The sequence below is a fragment of the Petaurus breviceps genome, unplaced genomic scaffold, assembly GCF_028583685.1.
Source record: "Petaurus breviceps papuanus isolate PSGF00001 unplaced genomic scaffold, PetGlider_PUasm1.0 186, whole genome shotgun sequence".
In the NCBI taxonomy this organism is placed as follows: domain Eukaryota; kingdom Metazoa; phylum Chordata; class Mammalia; order Diprotodontia; family Petauridae; genus Petaurus; species Petaurus breviceps.
In genome coordinates this window covers 55,293,856-55,308,375 of record NW_027185798.1, presented here as the reverse complement: position 1 = coordinate 55,308,375, position 14,520 = coordinate 55,293,856, and the positions used below count along the sequence as shown (strand labels likewise).

At 35.6% G+C, this 14,520-nt stretch overlaps 1 long non-coding RNA gene across 1 annotated transcript in view; it reads left to right on the top strand.

Annotated features, from left to right (window-relative positions):
* LOC138162939 (uncharacterized) overlaps positions 1-14,520 on the top strand; it is a 92,087-nt gene that overhangs the window by 26,151 nt on the left and 51,416 nt on the right. The window contains exon 2 of the long non-coding RNA XR_011168756.1: positions 122-295. This is a non-coding gene — a long non-coding RNA (uncharacterized lncRNA). The remainder of the gene's footprint in view (positions 1-121; positions 296-14,520) is intronic.

Below are 14,520 nucleotides of genomic sequence, written 5' to 3'. Positions count from 1 at the left end.
TTTTCAAAACACTTTAAAAATAAATCTGGAAATAAATGTACTTTTTTTTTGTTTACACTTTAGCCTTGACTTGATCTGAGTTCACATCCAAGTGACAATACTCTTACTGGTTCTTCTCCAGGTTCTGGTCTCAGGATCATAGAATATCAGAACTGGAAGAGATCTTAGAATCATCTCATACAATACTGTGATTCTGCAGATGAGAAATGTGAGGTTCAGGGAGGTTACAACAAATCTGGGCAACAGAAAACAGTATTTGAACAGGGAATAGAATTTAGATCTCCTGATTATAAAGGTAAGTCTATGATTCATTATACCACTGTCTCCCTCCAGATTTCTGCTTTCACAGCCCCAACCCTAGCCTGAGACCCTTTTTCCTGTTTCAGCAGAGTCAGCTGGTGTATGGGTGTACACAGTGCAAAGTGTACATGCTTTGTGTTCGGAGCCAAGGCCACAGTGAAGTTGTGTGAGCAACATGGGCAGCACTGCCAGAAACACCTCAGATTCATTATGCATTTGATTTTTAATTGATTTTTGTTCATAGTGATGGGGGACGGGATCCCAATAGGTTCAGCAGGAATTATGATCTAATCTAAGACCAGAAAACCTGCAATATCATCTGGAAAGAATTCAAGGTCTCAGGCTTAATTGGAGTGAGAGTTGTAGAAGTTTATTGTTATGCTTCTATGAGAAGGGTACATGCTTTTACCTTTAAAGGGTAGGACTGCCATTGTCAGGGCTGACCAGATGGGAGGGGCATCAGTGCATAGACAAAGGTCAGAGCTGACCAAGAGGAGCATGTGAATAGATAGTTTAGATAAGATTTGGGCCAGGTTGAAGGAGACAAAAGGCAAGGACAAAGGAGGGGCCAGGCCCAGAAGAAATGAAGAGATTTAAGTAAGAGCAAAGGGGTCGCAGGGTGTTGCCTAGGTGGAGTGTGGGATAGGGAGAAGGGGCAGAGCTCAAGGGTGGGAAAGGACAAATTGCAGTTACAATTGAACAGACTGGTTTTACAAGTTGGTTTCACAAATTGATCTAGACCCCAGGTACCCCATCAATAGGATGTTCAGAAACCTTTTACGGTTGACAAATTTTTGTGACCCAATATGGGGATGTGATGCACAGTTTTAGAAACACTAAATTCTAGATGACAGAAATAGCACCTTTGCTGGTTTACCTCCCTCAAGTATTTCACTCAGATTTATACTTTTCATGCCAGCACCATGAAAATCTACTTGTAACTTTTTCATCATGCTATTTTTAAAATCAAGACCTGAATGATCTTTCAGATCTATTTTGAGCACTCAAATTAAGACTCCCCAACTACTTTCATCAACTGATTGTCCTCTAGCTTTCCAAACTTATTATCATCACTATTCCGATCCTTCACTTTACCTGATTTGATTTTGTTGTTAGCATGCATCAACCTGCCCAGAAAAAGGTTTTCTGCTTCTTCTCTATCAACCTATAGTTTTTCCAGTTCAGAATATATCTTGTCTTTTTCCTGAAAAGTTTACACAAGGTCAGTCCTGTATTCTACATCCCTTATGAAGTGATAGATAGGTAGGCAGATATACATATATAGAGGGACATTTAGAGAGATGATAGATAGAGTATTTGTTAAGTTCTTAGTATGTTCTAGGTACTGGGCTAAGTAATGGGGCTACAAAAACAAGCAAACAAGACAGTCCTTCCCATTAAGCAACTTACAATCAAATAATGGAAGACAATACAACACATATGAGGTAACAAGAAATGGGGATGGAGGGGAAAAAGGAGGAAAGGCATGTTCAGTGGGGCATGGAGGCAAGTGGAGTCTATTGAGTCCTGATTGTATAGGGTGACATATGGTTGAGTTCCTTGCCAGGTGGTATTGGGAAAGGAGTTGGGGTTCAGGAGAGCTGGGCCCTGAAAGTTAGAGATTTAGGAACTAGGGTTGTTATTTTCTACTCACCCTTCTTTTAACCCCTAGCCTCCATAAGAACTAAATCAGGATTATCCATAGAATAGGCTCTTAAGAAATACTTGTAAATGTTTCATGAATGAATCATTGAGCAACTCTGTAAATATGAGCAAATATGATAAAGTATTAGAGCCACTGCAGGAATTCAACCTTCACCAGTCAACAACTGGTGAAGAGTAAAAGTCAGAGAAATGATAGCTTTATTGGTGAAAACCTGTTGGATTGATGCTACACTCAAAGTGGTATTTTAAGAATGATGCACACCTGCATGGTCTAATATTTAGAAACAGGTGGGTTTCTTCTATAAAGACAATTAGGCTACCCCCAGGGGCAGGAACACTTTTCCAGAAGTGAAAATTGCATGTAACAATCTTCATATAACCATTTCCATATACCACAAATCAGTAACTAGTGAATAAGGAAAGAACAAGCATATTCTTCAGTGGGAGTAACCTGCTAATCAATCTGACAGCCACTTATACTCAATTATATCTTACGTGCCTTCTCACTCCCAATGTATGATGCTTTGAAGATCCATTTTCTATACTTAATTGAAAGTAAATAACTTTGGAATCCAATATCAGTTCAAATCTCTTTTGAACTCTTTCCAATACATACAGTTGGGGGCACAGCAGATAGAGTTCTAGACTTGGAATCAGTAAGATTTGAATTCACTTTCTAACTTAGACTCATTTCCTATGTGACCTTGGCAAATTATATAATCTCTGTTGACCTCAGTTTCTTCATCTGTAAAATGGGGATAAGAATAGCAACTACCTCTCAGGTTCTTGTTAAAATGTCATAATATTTTTAAAGTGTCTTGCAAATGTTATAATGCTACATTAATGCTAGTTATTATTATTATTTTCCCCAAATTTAACCTAATTGATCCTTAAGACAACCCTTATGAGGCAATTGTGCCATTTTATAGATTAGGAAACTGAATATAGATAGAAAAGTGAGACAGTCCCTGCCCTCAAAGAGCTTACATTCTACTAGGGGGAGATAACATATAGGATAGTATGGAAAAGGAAGGAATTTGAAGAGTTCTCCCTGGAACCACCATTTTAAGGAAGGACCCAGACCAGCAATCTTTCATTCTCAGGACTTCCATACTTCTATACTCACTACTCTCCCCTTTGCCCCCACACCCATCCCTGCATTTCAGCTCCCTTTTATGCCCTGTCCTCCTGAATTAGAATGCAAGCTCCTGGAGGGCAGGGATTGCCCCTTCTTTTTGTGTGTGTTATATATGGAGTCTTCTGGAAGGGCTAGTTAATTGACTCATATCATCTATTATATAAGTTATAACTTCTTCCATCTTATATGACTAATAAAGAGACTTAAACTCATATCTTCTGATCTGAGGTCTTTCCTCTTAAATATATTGCCTCTCTATAAGCCAAAAGCTTTTGTCATATGAATGTAGATGTTGTTTTTGCATAGATAATAAGTCATTAGTAAATATTAGACAAAAAAATACAATAAAATCAGACTTCCCAAAGAATAAATGCACAGGGAAGCATCAGGTTTACATTACAATAATCTACTTTATTGAGGAATGTTCACTCATAGACTGAAGGTTCAAATTTGTAGCCCACTTATGGCTTAGCTACTGTGTATCCTCATCTCTGCCCTTCTCCCTCCTCCCTAGTATAAGAGTTAGCTCCGATGTTTTGTTGGAGGTACTTGCCAGGCCATAGGATGGGAAGGAAGCAAACATTTATCTCCTAGCAGTGGATGAATGGGGCAGAGGCAGCACAAATACTTTTCACAATGAAATCTTCCAAATCTTTCAAAATTCTTGACCAATATGCTCTTTTATTTTCTTTCTACAAATAAGGAAATTCATGCCTGGAGGAGCCTCAAGGTGACAGACAGAGTAATTTAGTGTGAAGGCTGATAATAGAACCCAGACTTCCTGCCTCCTGGCTGCATATTCCTATCATTTGGTTTCTCTGGCATTCAGGACATCTTCATAAGCATTAAATTCAATTAAAAATAAAACAGAAATCACTGCAAGATTCCAATCTAGTTGAAGAATTGTGAAACTGAGCATGTGTTGATCTTTAGTTACATAAGGATATAGTTTTGCATTTTAATATAGATTTTTAAAATTAAAGAGATAAACGATTCCTCTTTTAACACTTGTCGTAAAAAGTATATAGGATTTTAGGTATTGCTTATTATACATGACCAACTTAAGTATTTAAAGATATTTTATGACAATATTTGGTAATACAAGATGATAAGGAATACTTTTAAAAAAGTATTTCCTCTATTTTTTTCTCCTTTTCCCTTTCCCCCCTCCTTTCCCTCTCCCTTACTTTTCTTCCTCCTCCTCCTCCATTGCTATTGGGATTTTTCTATATAAATAAAATCACAGGTCCATTCCAAAACAACAACAACAGCAACAACAAAAACAAACCATGCTAGATATTGAGAATACGGGGGTGCGGCCAGGTAGCACAGCAAGTAAGAGCACCGGCTCCAGTGTCAGAACGACCTGGAGATTGAATCCCGGGCTCAGACACTTAGCACCCACCCAGAAACACCTGGCCGTGTAACCTTGAGCAATTTACTTAACCTCAATTGCTTAGGGGAGGCCAGGTGGCTCAGCAAGTAAGAGCACCGGCTCCAGTGTCGGGATGACCTGGATCAAATCCGGGCTCAGATACTCAGCACCACACCCAGAAATAACTGGCCGTGTAACCTTGAGCAAGTTACTTAACCTTGATTGCTTAAAAAAAAAAAAAAGATATTGAGAATACAAAAACAGATCAATCCCTTACCATTAAGGAAAAACTATGTGCATTCAAAATATCCACACAATACTTTCTGGGAGGAGGGATCATAGTTAGGCTTACTGGAGGAATAATTGTTGATGTTTGTGTAATGCTGTAAAGTTTACAAAGCACTTTATGTTGTCTGCTTTAAGTCATATAACAAGCATGAGAAGTAAGTGGTATTATTATACTCTTTTAATAGAGGAAGAAACTGAAGCTTAGAGAGGTAGAGGAAGAAACTGAAGCTTAGAGAGGTTAAGTAAATGACCCAGAGTCAAACAGCTAATATGTATCTGCAGTAGGAGCCTGGATTTCTCATACTCCAATTCTAGAACTGTAGTCATTGGCTAGATTTGCTGCTAAGACACAAAGGGATTAGTTTTGGCAGCTTGGGTCAAAGTGATGATCTGTCCAGGGCACTAAAGGATTTTGTTTGGAAGTGCTTGACAGTTATTATTCATAATTTTATCTTAAAGTTTGAGTTTCTGCTTAACTGAACTTTGCTGATAAAGCAACTATGAATTTTAAAATATTTTTGAACATCAGTTTTGACTTCAATAGCTTAAAAGGATAACAGTTTCAGCGTTTATTACCTGTTACATAATGCATAACAAAGAAATAAACAAAAAAATTACTAGCCATCAGATCAACTAAAATTTTTCATTCAATACTTATAGACCTTTTAATTCAATACTTAGAGACCTTTTGCCATTTCAAATTTAGCATTAGGACTTGCGAAGCCATAATGATCCACTTATCTGAGACGTTGCATGGCATACATTCTGATTTTTAGGCAAATCCACATGTAGACTCCAACAAAACATTGTGTGTGAAGATATATACATACACACAAAATATATACATACAGAGATACATATAAACATATATTATATATGATATTTCTATGTATACATGCATATATGAACACATAGAAAGATATAAATGTACACATATGTGATGTATGTATGTACATAAGCACACACATTTATACATATATACAGAGAGACATTTGCACCTAATGTGCATGTATATACACACATTTTGTTGTTATTTAGTTGTTTCACTAAGGTCTGGCTCTCTGTGACCCCATTTGGGGTTTTCTTGGAAAAGATATTGAAGTGCTTTGCCATTTCATTTTCCAGCTCTTTTTACAGATGAGGAACTGAGGCAAAGAGGGTTAAGTGACTTGCCCAGGGCCACATAGGTAGCACATGTCTGAGGTCAGATTTGAAATTAGGAAGATAATTCCTAACTCCAGACCTAATACTCTATCTATTGCTGCCCCATATACACACATAGAGAGAGACACATACACACATATATCTGATGTAATATATATCAGATATATATGTGTGTGTGTTTCTCATGTCTAAGAGAAATATGTACACAAACATATACATACATTCATAAAATCACTTGCAAAGTTAATTAAGCTTGACTTAGAATGGAAACTTTTTTAGGCATGCTTAGAAAATTAGAGAGGCAGCTAAGTGACTCAGTAAATAGAGTGCTGGGACTGAAGTTAGAAGACCTGAATTTGATCATCTTACTTATTAGCTGTGTGACCCTGGGCAAGTCCCTCCATCTCTGCCTTAATCCACAAGAGAAGAAAATGGCAAACCACTCTAGTATCTTTGCTAAGAAAACCCCTGGGTGCGGCTAGATGGCACAGTGAATACAGCACTGGCACTGGAGTCAGGAAGACCTGGGTTCAAATTCAGCCTCAGACACAACACAAAAACTAGCCATGTGACCTTGGGCAAGTCACTTAACCCTAATTGCCCTCCAAAAAATCAAAAAGAAAAAAAAGAAAACCCCATGGACAGTATTGGCATGAGATGTTCTCCAGGGTAATAAAGAGTCAGACACAACTGAAGAAATGAACAAGAGGGTTGGAGGAAGTAAAAGCAGGGTTCTAAAAAATGGTGAGTCATATTCAAGCCATAAATATTGGGCTGAAATTCTTCCATGGAGAGGGAGTAAGTCAAATTTTTATGGAACCCATAGCTATACTAATCTCATAGACTTGTGGAGATACCAGTGAGGTCAGAAAATTAATGGAATAGTAATAAAGCTCAGACAGGTTTGAAAACCAGGCAGGAAATACCAATATGAGATACAACTTAGAAAAATGCAAACTAATATGTCTAGCAAAAAATAATAGGAAGCACAGATGCTCAAAGGAGAGCCAAATTTGGAAGACAGATCTAAATTTGGAAAACAGTAAAGCCAACGGGACCTTGTTGTGATAATGAAACAGTAAATATATTTGAATTGTGACATAGAAACGTGACCTAGAAACACACCCTGGGCTCAGTTTTTGCTTGTTACCACCCATTTAGATTTTCCTTATAAAGTTCAAGAACTCCTTAAATCTTTAGACTTTGGCCCAACAGCCCCTGCTGACAGTTCTCAGACGTGATGACAGAGGATGATTTTTCTGATCCTTCCAACTTTATTTAACTACCACACATTTATTTTGCATTTTGAATCTGTCCATTTATTCTTTTTATACCCTGTATGTGCATGTTGTTTCCCTGTATCCCTCACCCCCAAAAAGTAAGTTGCTAGAGCAGAGATTGTTTCATTTTTGACTTTCTATCCAGAGCACCTAGAAGTGTGTTTGCATATAGAAGGGGCTTAGTGAATACTTGCTAACTGATTATTGATTACAGATGAGAAAATAAACAGAGAAATAAATCAAAACCAAGTAATTTAAATTTTGTTTCTATTTTTTTCTTAAACAAAAAAATTATCTTCAGGCTAGGAAGGCAAAAAAAAATCAGGAGTTAAGACACCAAATATGTGACATAATTACAAGAGTACCTAAGGTGTATTCAATGAACTCAAATGACTGCTGAGTGAGTGAATGAGTGATCTTTGAAAAGTCATGGAGAATGGGAAAGGTACCATCAGACTAAAAAGGGACAAATATCCCAATTAAAAAAAAAAAGAGGAATGAGGCTAGAGTCTTTAAATAATAAGCTGCCAAATAAATTAATTTTTAAAAATCCTAGAATTCATTATTAAAGTGATGCTTATAAATGAAAATGAATATTACTAAAGAACTAATTAGAGTTCATTAAGAACAAGATTAGGTCATGTCAGACTGACCTCATTTCCTTTATGGAAAGGGTATCTAAACTGATCTACCATTACTCTGATGCCTCATCAGAGTATTTTTTTTTATTTATCAATTTATTGTGTTTTGACAAAATGAACACTCATTAATAAATACCCAAAATACTCTCTGTTCTCTAAAAATAATTAAACAAAACCACTCAATAACATGATTGCAACTGGTAGAATGTCACTTCCCCTCATTATAGTATACCTAATGTGATGAGGAAAGAGACAGAATTGTAGAAAAGATAGATAGTTGACCTTGGAGTTTGGAATACCTGAGTTCAAATCTTACCCCTGATATACTCTAGCAATACGACTATTGAAAAGCTATTTACCCTTTCAATGGCCTCAAGACATTCTCTAAGACTAGCAGTTATAATTAAATTGCTGACCTACACTAGTGGAGATCATTACCATACTTGTAATATTTATGCTTTAACTTTGAGAGTAGGCCCAACATTTTCCATTGTATCATACTTAAGTTGTGTTTCCTCACACAAGCGTTGACTTTATTTTAATTGTTTGACTTATGCACATATATAAATTCTTTGGTTTCTACTTTCATCTTACTACATCAATCCATGTTAAGTCTTTTCAATATTTCTCTGAATAATTCATATTCATCAGCTTCAGTAGTGCAGTTCCATTACATTCACATACAAGTATATTCAGTCAATTCTAATCATTGCTGTTTATGAGGGGTGGAGAACCTGTGACCTCAAGGCCATATATGATCTTCTAGGTCATCAAGCACAGCTATGACTTAATCCAAATTTAATAGAACAAACCCCCTTAACATAAGGATTTGTTCTATAAAACTTTGATTCTGTCTAAAGGCTTCACCCAAGGACCTAGAAGGCCACTTATGACCTCGAGGCCACAGGTTCCCCACCCCTGGATTTTGTTTCCAGTTTTTTGCAATCACAACTAATGATCTCACTATCAGTAACTTCCTAGTCCCAGTAGTGGTCTCTTTGGGTCAAAAGGCATAAACCATTTTGTCACTTTTTTGCAAATTTGCAAACTGCCACCCCCCCATAATTACTGAATTCACAACTCAATGAGCAATGAATTAGAATTCCTCCCAATAATCAGTCTTCCCATCTTTTACCGTATTTGCTAACTTCATATATGTGAAGAGTACATCAGACTTGTTGTACATAATCTAGTTATTAATTATTTTGAAAAATTTGATGACGATTTTATTTATTTTGAAAATTGTTCATAACATTTATTAGAAGATATTTCTAATGGGGTGGCTAGGTGGTGCAGTGAATAGAGCACCAGCCCTGGAGTCAGGAGGACCTGAATTCAAATCTGGCCTCAGACACTTAACACTTACTAGCTGTGTGACCTTGGGCAAGTCACTTAACCCCCATTGCCCCTCCAAAAAGCAAAAACAACAACAAAAAAGAAGATATTTCTAAATTTTATAGACAACTTCATGTACATTTTAGATGTCATACTTTTACAGAGATATTCAATTCCAAGAGTTTTTTTTTTCATTCTCTGTCCTGTTGCTAGCTGCATTACTCTTATGGGGGGGAGGGGGTTGCAGCTTTTTACATTTAAATAAATGGAATTATTTAGTTTGCATTTTAGAATCTCTTCTTTCTTATATCTGGTTAAAATTTTTCTATAGTTTTAAAAGGTATAGACTTCTAGTTTCTGATTTTCATTTTTTTTTTTAATGGAGGAATGGAGGAACTTTAATATTTAGATAATTTACCCTTTAGGAATTTACTATGGTATATGATATAAGATATGTCTAGGCATATTTTCCACTAGAATTTTTTTCCAGTTTTTGTAGCAGTTATTGTAGGATGGAATATTTTCCATTAATATGTTATTCAGAGTTGATTTAACACTAGGCTGCTCTGTTTTTTTTAAAGGTACTGCATATCTGAGCTATTTTACTGATCTACCCTTTCTATTTTCTTTCAATTCACTATAGATAGTTTTGATAATTATTACTTTGTGATCTGCCTTGAGATCTGGCAAACCCAAGTCCCTTTCCTTTCTACTTTTCCCCATTTTGTTTCAGGATATTCTTGAATATTTATTCCTCTTAATGAATTTTGTTATATTATCTAGGTAAGGTATTCCGTTGATGATTCTATTAAAAGATTATAATACTTATGGGAAATTTGTGTAATTTTAATTATATTAACATGAATAATAAGAAAAAGAAATTATCTCTCAAATTACTTATCTTTTCCCTTATTTCTAGCAAATAATTTTGTAATTGAAGTTATATGTTTAGAAATGATGTAATGGTGAGCCAGATTTTTATAGGATTGTGGCTATCTCCTGTTAGCCCACATCCTTCTGTGGTACTCCTTTGGAGACATTCCCTGGCCTTCTCCTCTTCAGCATGACTTTTTTTCTAGTCATTTCCTTGGCTTTTCTGACCTGCTAAACTGTTTACTGATTCATCACCGAAAGAGAGAGGTCTCAGTTTTAATCTTTCTCTCTGCTCTGGAAAGTTATAAATATGAATCAATACTTTTCATTTGTTTGTTCCTGAGTCCTCAGATAGAAAAAAAACCCAAACCATATAACATTATTTCAAAATAATTGTTTCTTCATGTCTCTGTTTCTGCCTCTCCATTTTTCCCCTTCATATCTGGGGTGATCCATTGATCTAACCTTTTTGACTCCTGACAATGAAGACATAATTCTTCATTTCCCCTCTTCCTCTTTTCTTATGAAAAGAATTGTGCTTATTTTCCCCAAATTCACCTTACTCTTAAGAGTTTATTTACCTTTAATTTGTACCTGTCATCCATGTTGGGTTTTATGATAGCAATTGTTAACATTGCCATTGAAAACTCAATGATTGGGTTTGAACACTACTGTCCTACTTAATATGTTTAGTCTACTTCATTGTTCTGTCATAAATTTCTGGTCAGAGAGTCCAGACCTTTGCTCCTTTTAGCTTCTGGGTCTCTATAAATCCCTGCCTCCTACTGGATTCAGATGTTCCTGGGGCTGGTGTTTCCCCATCCTGTTTCTACTTGTCTTGCTTTTGGTCCTGGCTTACTCTCTGGAGAGGCTTTTCTTACATAGCAGATGTTAAACTTGTTTGTTCTAACATTACTTTGAAGCAAAATAAAGATAATGGGCATCTCTCTTTTTTTTAATCCTAGAATTTAAGATCCCTGAGGTCAGAGGCTGCATAATTTTTGCATATCCATCACCCACATTTATCACAAAGACTATGTGTAAGAAATGGATTATTTGTATTATAAATAGTGGAAGGATGCACTCAAAATATATTTGGAAAAGGGGTTTTTCTTTTTTCTTTTCATTTTATTAGGAATTTATATTTAGTTCCTTAGACTTTCTAGAATTATATTTTTATATTATTCTATTTCTTAATGTGATAATTTGAATACTTTGCATTTTATAAGTGCTAACAATTTCATTCATGTTTTCAGTTTTATGTATTCAATGATTCACTGGATTTTTAAAACGTGGTATGTTTAATTGATAAGTGTTGATTTTTCTCATTTGCAAATATAAATATTCATACACAAATTGTATTTAAGTAAGTAATGCTTTGTCTCATAAATTTTACTATGAACTAAAGAATACAGATCCTAAAAGTTATCATGTTAAAATAATATCCGAAATCTGTTAAGATAAATGTAAATTTCTATACTTGTATTTAAAAAATCAATTTCACTAAAACAAGATAAAGTGTGACTGCAACTTTCCTTGGAAAAGAGACCTAAAAGTTTTAGGAGTCTGCAGGTTCAAAGCAAGTCAGCTTTGTGACATAACAACCAAAGTGTGTGTGGGGGAGCTGATGTAGATTTTGTTGTTCTTGTTGAGATGTTTTTCAGTTGGGTCTGTATCTTTGTGACCCCATCTGGGTTTTTCTTGACAGAGATACTGGAGTGATTTGCCGTTTCTTTCTTCAGTTGATTTTGCAGGTGAGGAAACTTAGGTAAATAGGGTTAAATGATTTGCCCAGGGTCACATAGCTAGTAAGTGTCTGAGGTCACATTTGAACTCAGAACTTCCTGACTTCAGGACTGGTAGTCTATCTACTGCACTACCTAGCTGCCATGTAGATTAAATGTAGATTTAAGCTGCATTAATTGAAATATAGCATACAGAAGGAGGCAGCTTATATATTACATTCAGGTCTTGGTACCACATTTTAGTAAAGATATTTTAAAAACTAGAATGAGTCCTGATAGATCATCAAAAAGGATGAAAAGGGTGATTGAAATTATTGAAGGAACTGTCAGAGATCTTTAGTCTTGGGCAAAAAAGATTTAGTGAATGTGTGAAAATGGTTTTCCACTATTAGAAAGGTTTTGTGGGAGAGACATCAGATATTTTCTTGAACCTGCCCAGATGACCTAGGGACCATGAATGAATATTCCAGAAGAAAAGATTTGTTTGATATATCATAAGTTTCCTAACAATTAAACTGATATAAGCTAGGTGGCAGAGTGGATAGATCACTGGGCTTGGAATCAGGAAGACTCATGATTATGAGTTCAAATCCAGTCTCTGACACTTAAAATGATCTAGACAAGAAAATGGCAACCACCACAGTATCTTTGCTAATAAATCCCCAAAATGGGGTCACAAAGAGCTGTAAATGACTGAACAACAACAATAAAAAATAGAAGTAGCTATCTCAGGATGTAGGGGTTTCCACATCATGGGAGATATCCAAGCAGATATTGGTTAGTCAAAATTCTTGTCATGTGCAGGTTATTAAATGATAACCACTGAGGTCTTTTCAAACAGATTTTATGGTTCCCCCAACCTGTCTTCTGGATAGAGGGAGATATGTATCAAACATGCCAAGTCAGACCCATATACATGATTTTCCAGAGAAACAATTACACATTATAAGATTATAAGTTCTATCAGTACTCTGGTTATATTTTGAATTAAATAGGTTTCTGTTGACTAGCTTATGAACCTAACCATATTTTGTGATGTTGTTTCTATTGGCAAATATGTCTGAAAAGCCAAAGAAACATTTTAAATAGAGTCTTTTGTAGCATACCTCCTTAATAAGTTGGGGACTGCCTTACCACATTTCAGCAGAGCTTAAAAGGGACAGCAAAATTTAAAGGCATAAAGTCACAGGAACTAGGAAATGAGTTATGAAGGTTTAGAGCTATAAATGGAGTAGTCAATGGATGACTTTGAATAAAAAAAAGTTGAATGTGATTATAAGGAAGTTTTTCTTGGCTCTTAGCTTCCATTTTTCATTTTTAAAATTCACTCCTGATTCCAGTGTTTCAGACATGTTATGATTTTCAAATTCATTAATCCCCTGTTTCACCTATGTTGTATCTCACTATAATGAGATCTTAAAAAAAGGACATTGAGACTTTAGAAGAGCAACTACCATAAATAAAATGAAGAGAACATTCATTGAGGCAAAATAAAAAATCTGTAATTCACTCTATTTTACAGTTTAGATATTGCTCTTACACTCATTCACATTTAGGAGGAAATTATTAGGAGAAAATATAAGGTGGCATTTCTCCCAGGTTTTGAAAGGATGAGATACTAAGGGATGAGGAAGAGGAAGAAGGATATTCTATACAGACTGCAATCCTCCTGCTGTAATTTACTATGTGTGAGATTCTGGGAAAGTTCCTTTAGGCTTCAGTTTCCTCATCTGTGAAAAATGAGAGGGCTGGATGAGATAAAATCTAGCTTCCCTTCCAGCCCTAAATCTATGATCCTAAATCTTAGTCAATTCCCTTAAAGTGCTTACAGCCTAGAAGAAATCTGTACTCTAGTAATTATGCAAGTAACTTGCTTTATATATTTGGTCACATGGTGTTTTAAAAGGTAATAACACCTGATGATTTCTCTTTGTAGGAAGCAAAACAAGCTCATCAGCTCTTCTTGGTTTGAAGACTAGAGGGTATAAATCAGATTTCACCTCAGTTTTCTAAGGAATAAACTAAATGCCCCTTAGTGGATCATTCCATCCATGTCATTTCAACTTTTGAGAAATCAACTTTCTCTCTCTCTGTCTGTCTCTCTCTCTGTCTCTCTCTTTCTCTTTCTGTCTCTTTTTTTTGTCTCTCTGTCTCTCCACAAACATATATATATATATATATATATACACACTCATACACATACATACAATACAATGTATATATATGTATAAAACAGTACATGAATGGGAAAATTTATTTTTATCTCACATTAATATTGATATCAATTTATGCACTCTATTTTATACAACACATGCACCTGCATGTAACCCAGTAGTCATTTACTTAATAAATGTTTGTCCTTTTCTCCTCATGATACTGAAAGTTTCTTAATGTCAGGAACTACATCTTGCCCAGACAATGACAACTTTATAGTATCTTGGTGCGATCCAATCTCTAAGTTCTCATTAAAAACCTATGATTATGATCATGATTGTGAATTATAAAGTGCACGTGTTGTTTCTGAAGTTTGTAATATCAACCAGGTGATTTAAATGATAGCTGTGGGGAAGGAAGGAAGGAAGGAAGGAAGGAAGGAAGGAAGGAAGGAAGGAAGGAAGGAAGGAAGGAAGGAAGGAAGGAAGGAAGGAAGGAAGGGAAGGAAGAGGAAGAGAAAGAAAGAAAGAAAGAAAGAAAGAAAGAAAGAAAGAAAGAAAGA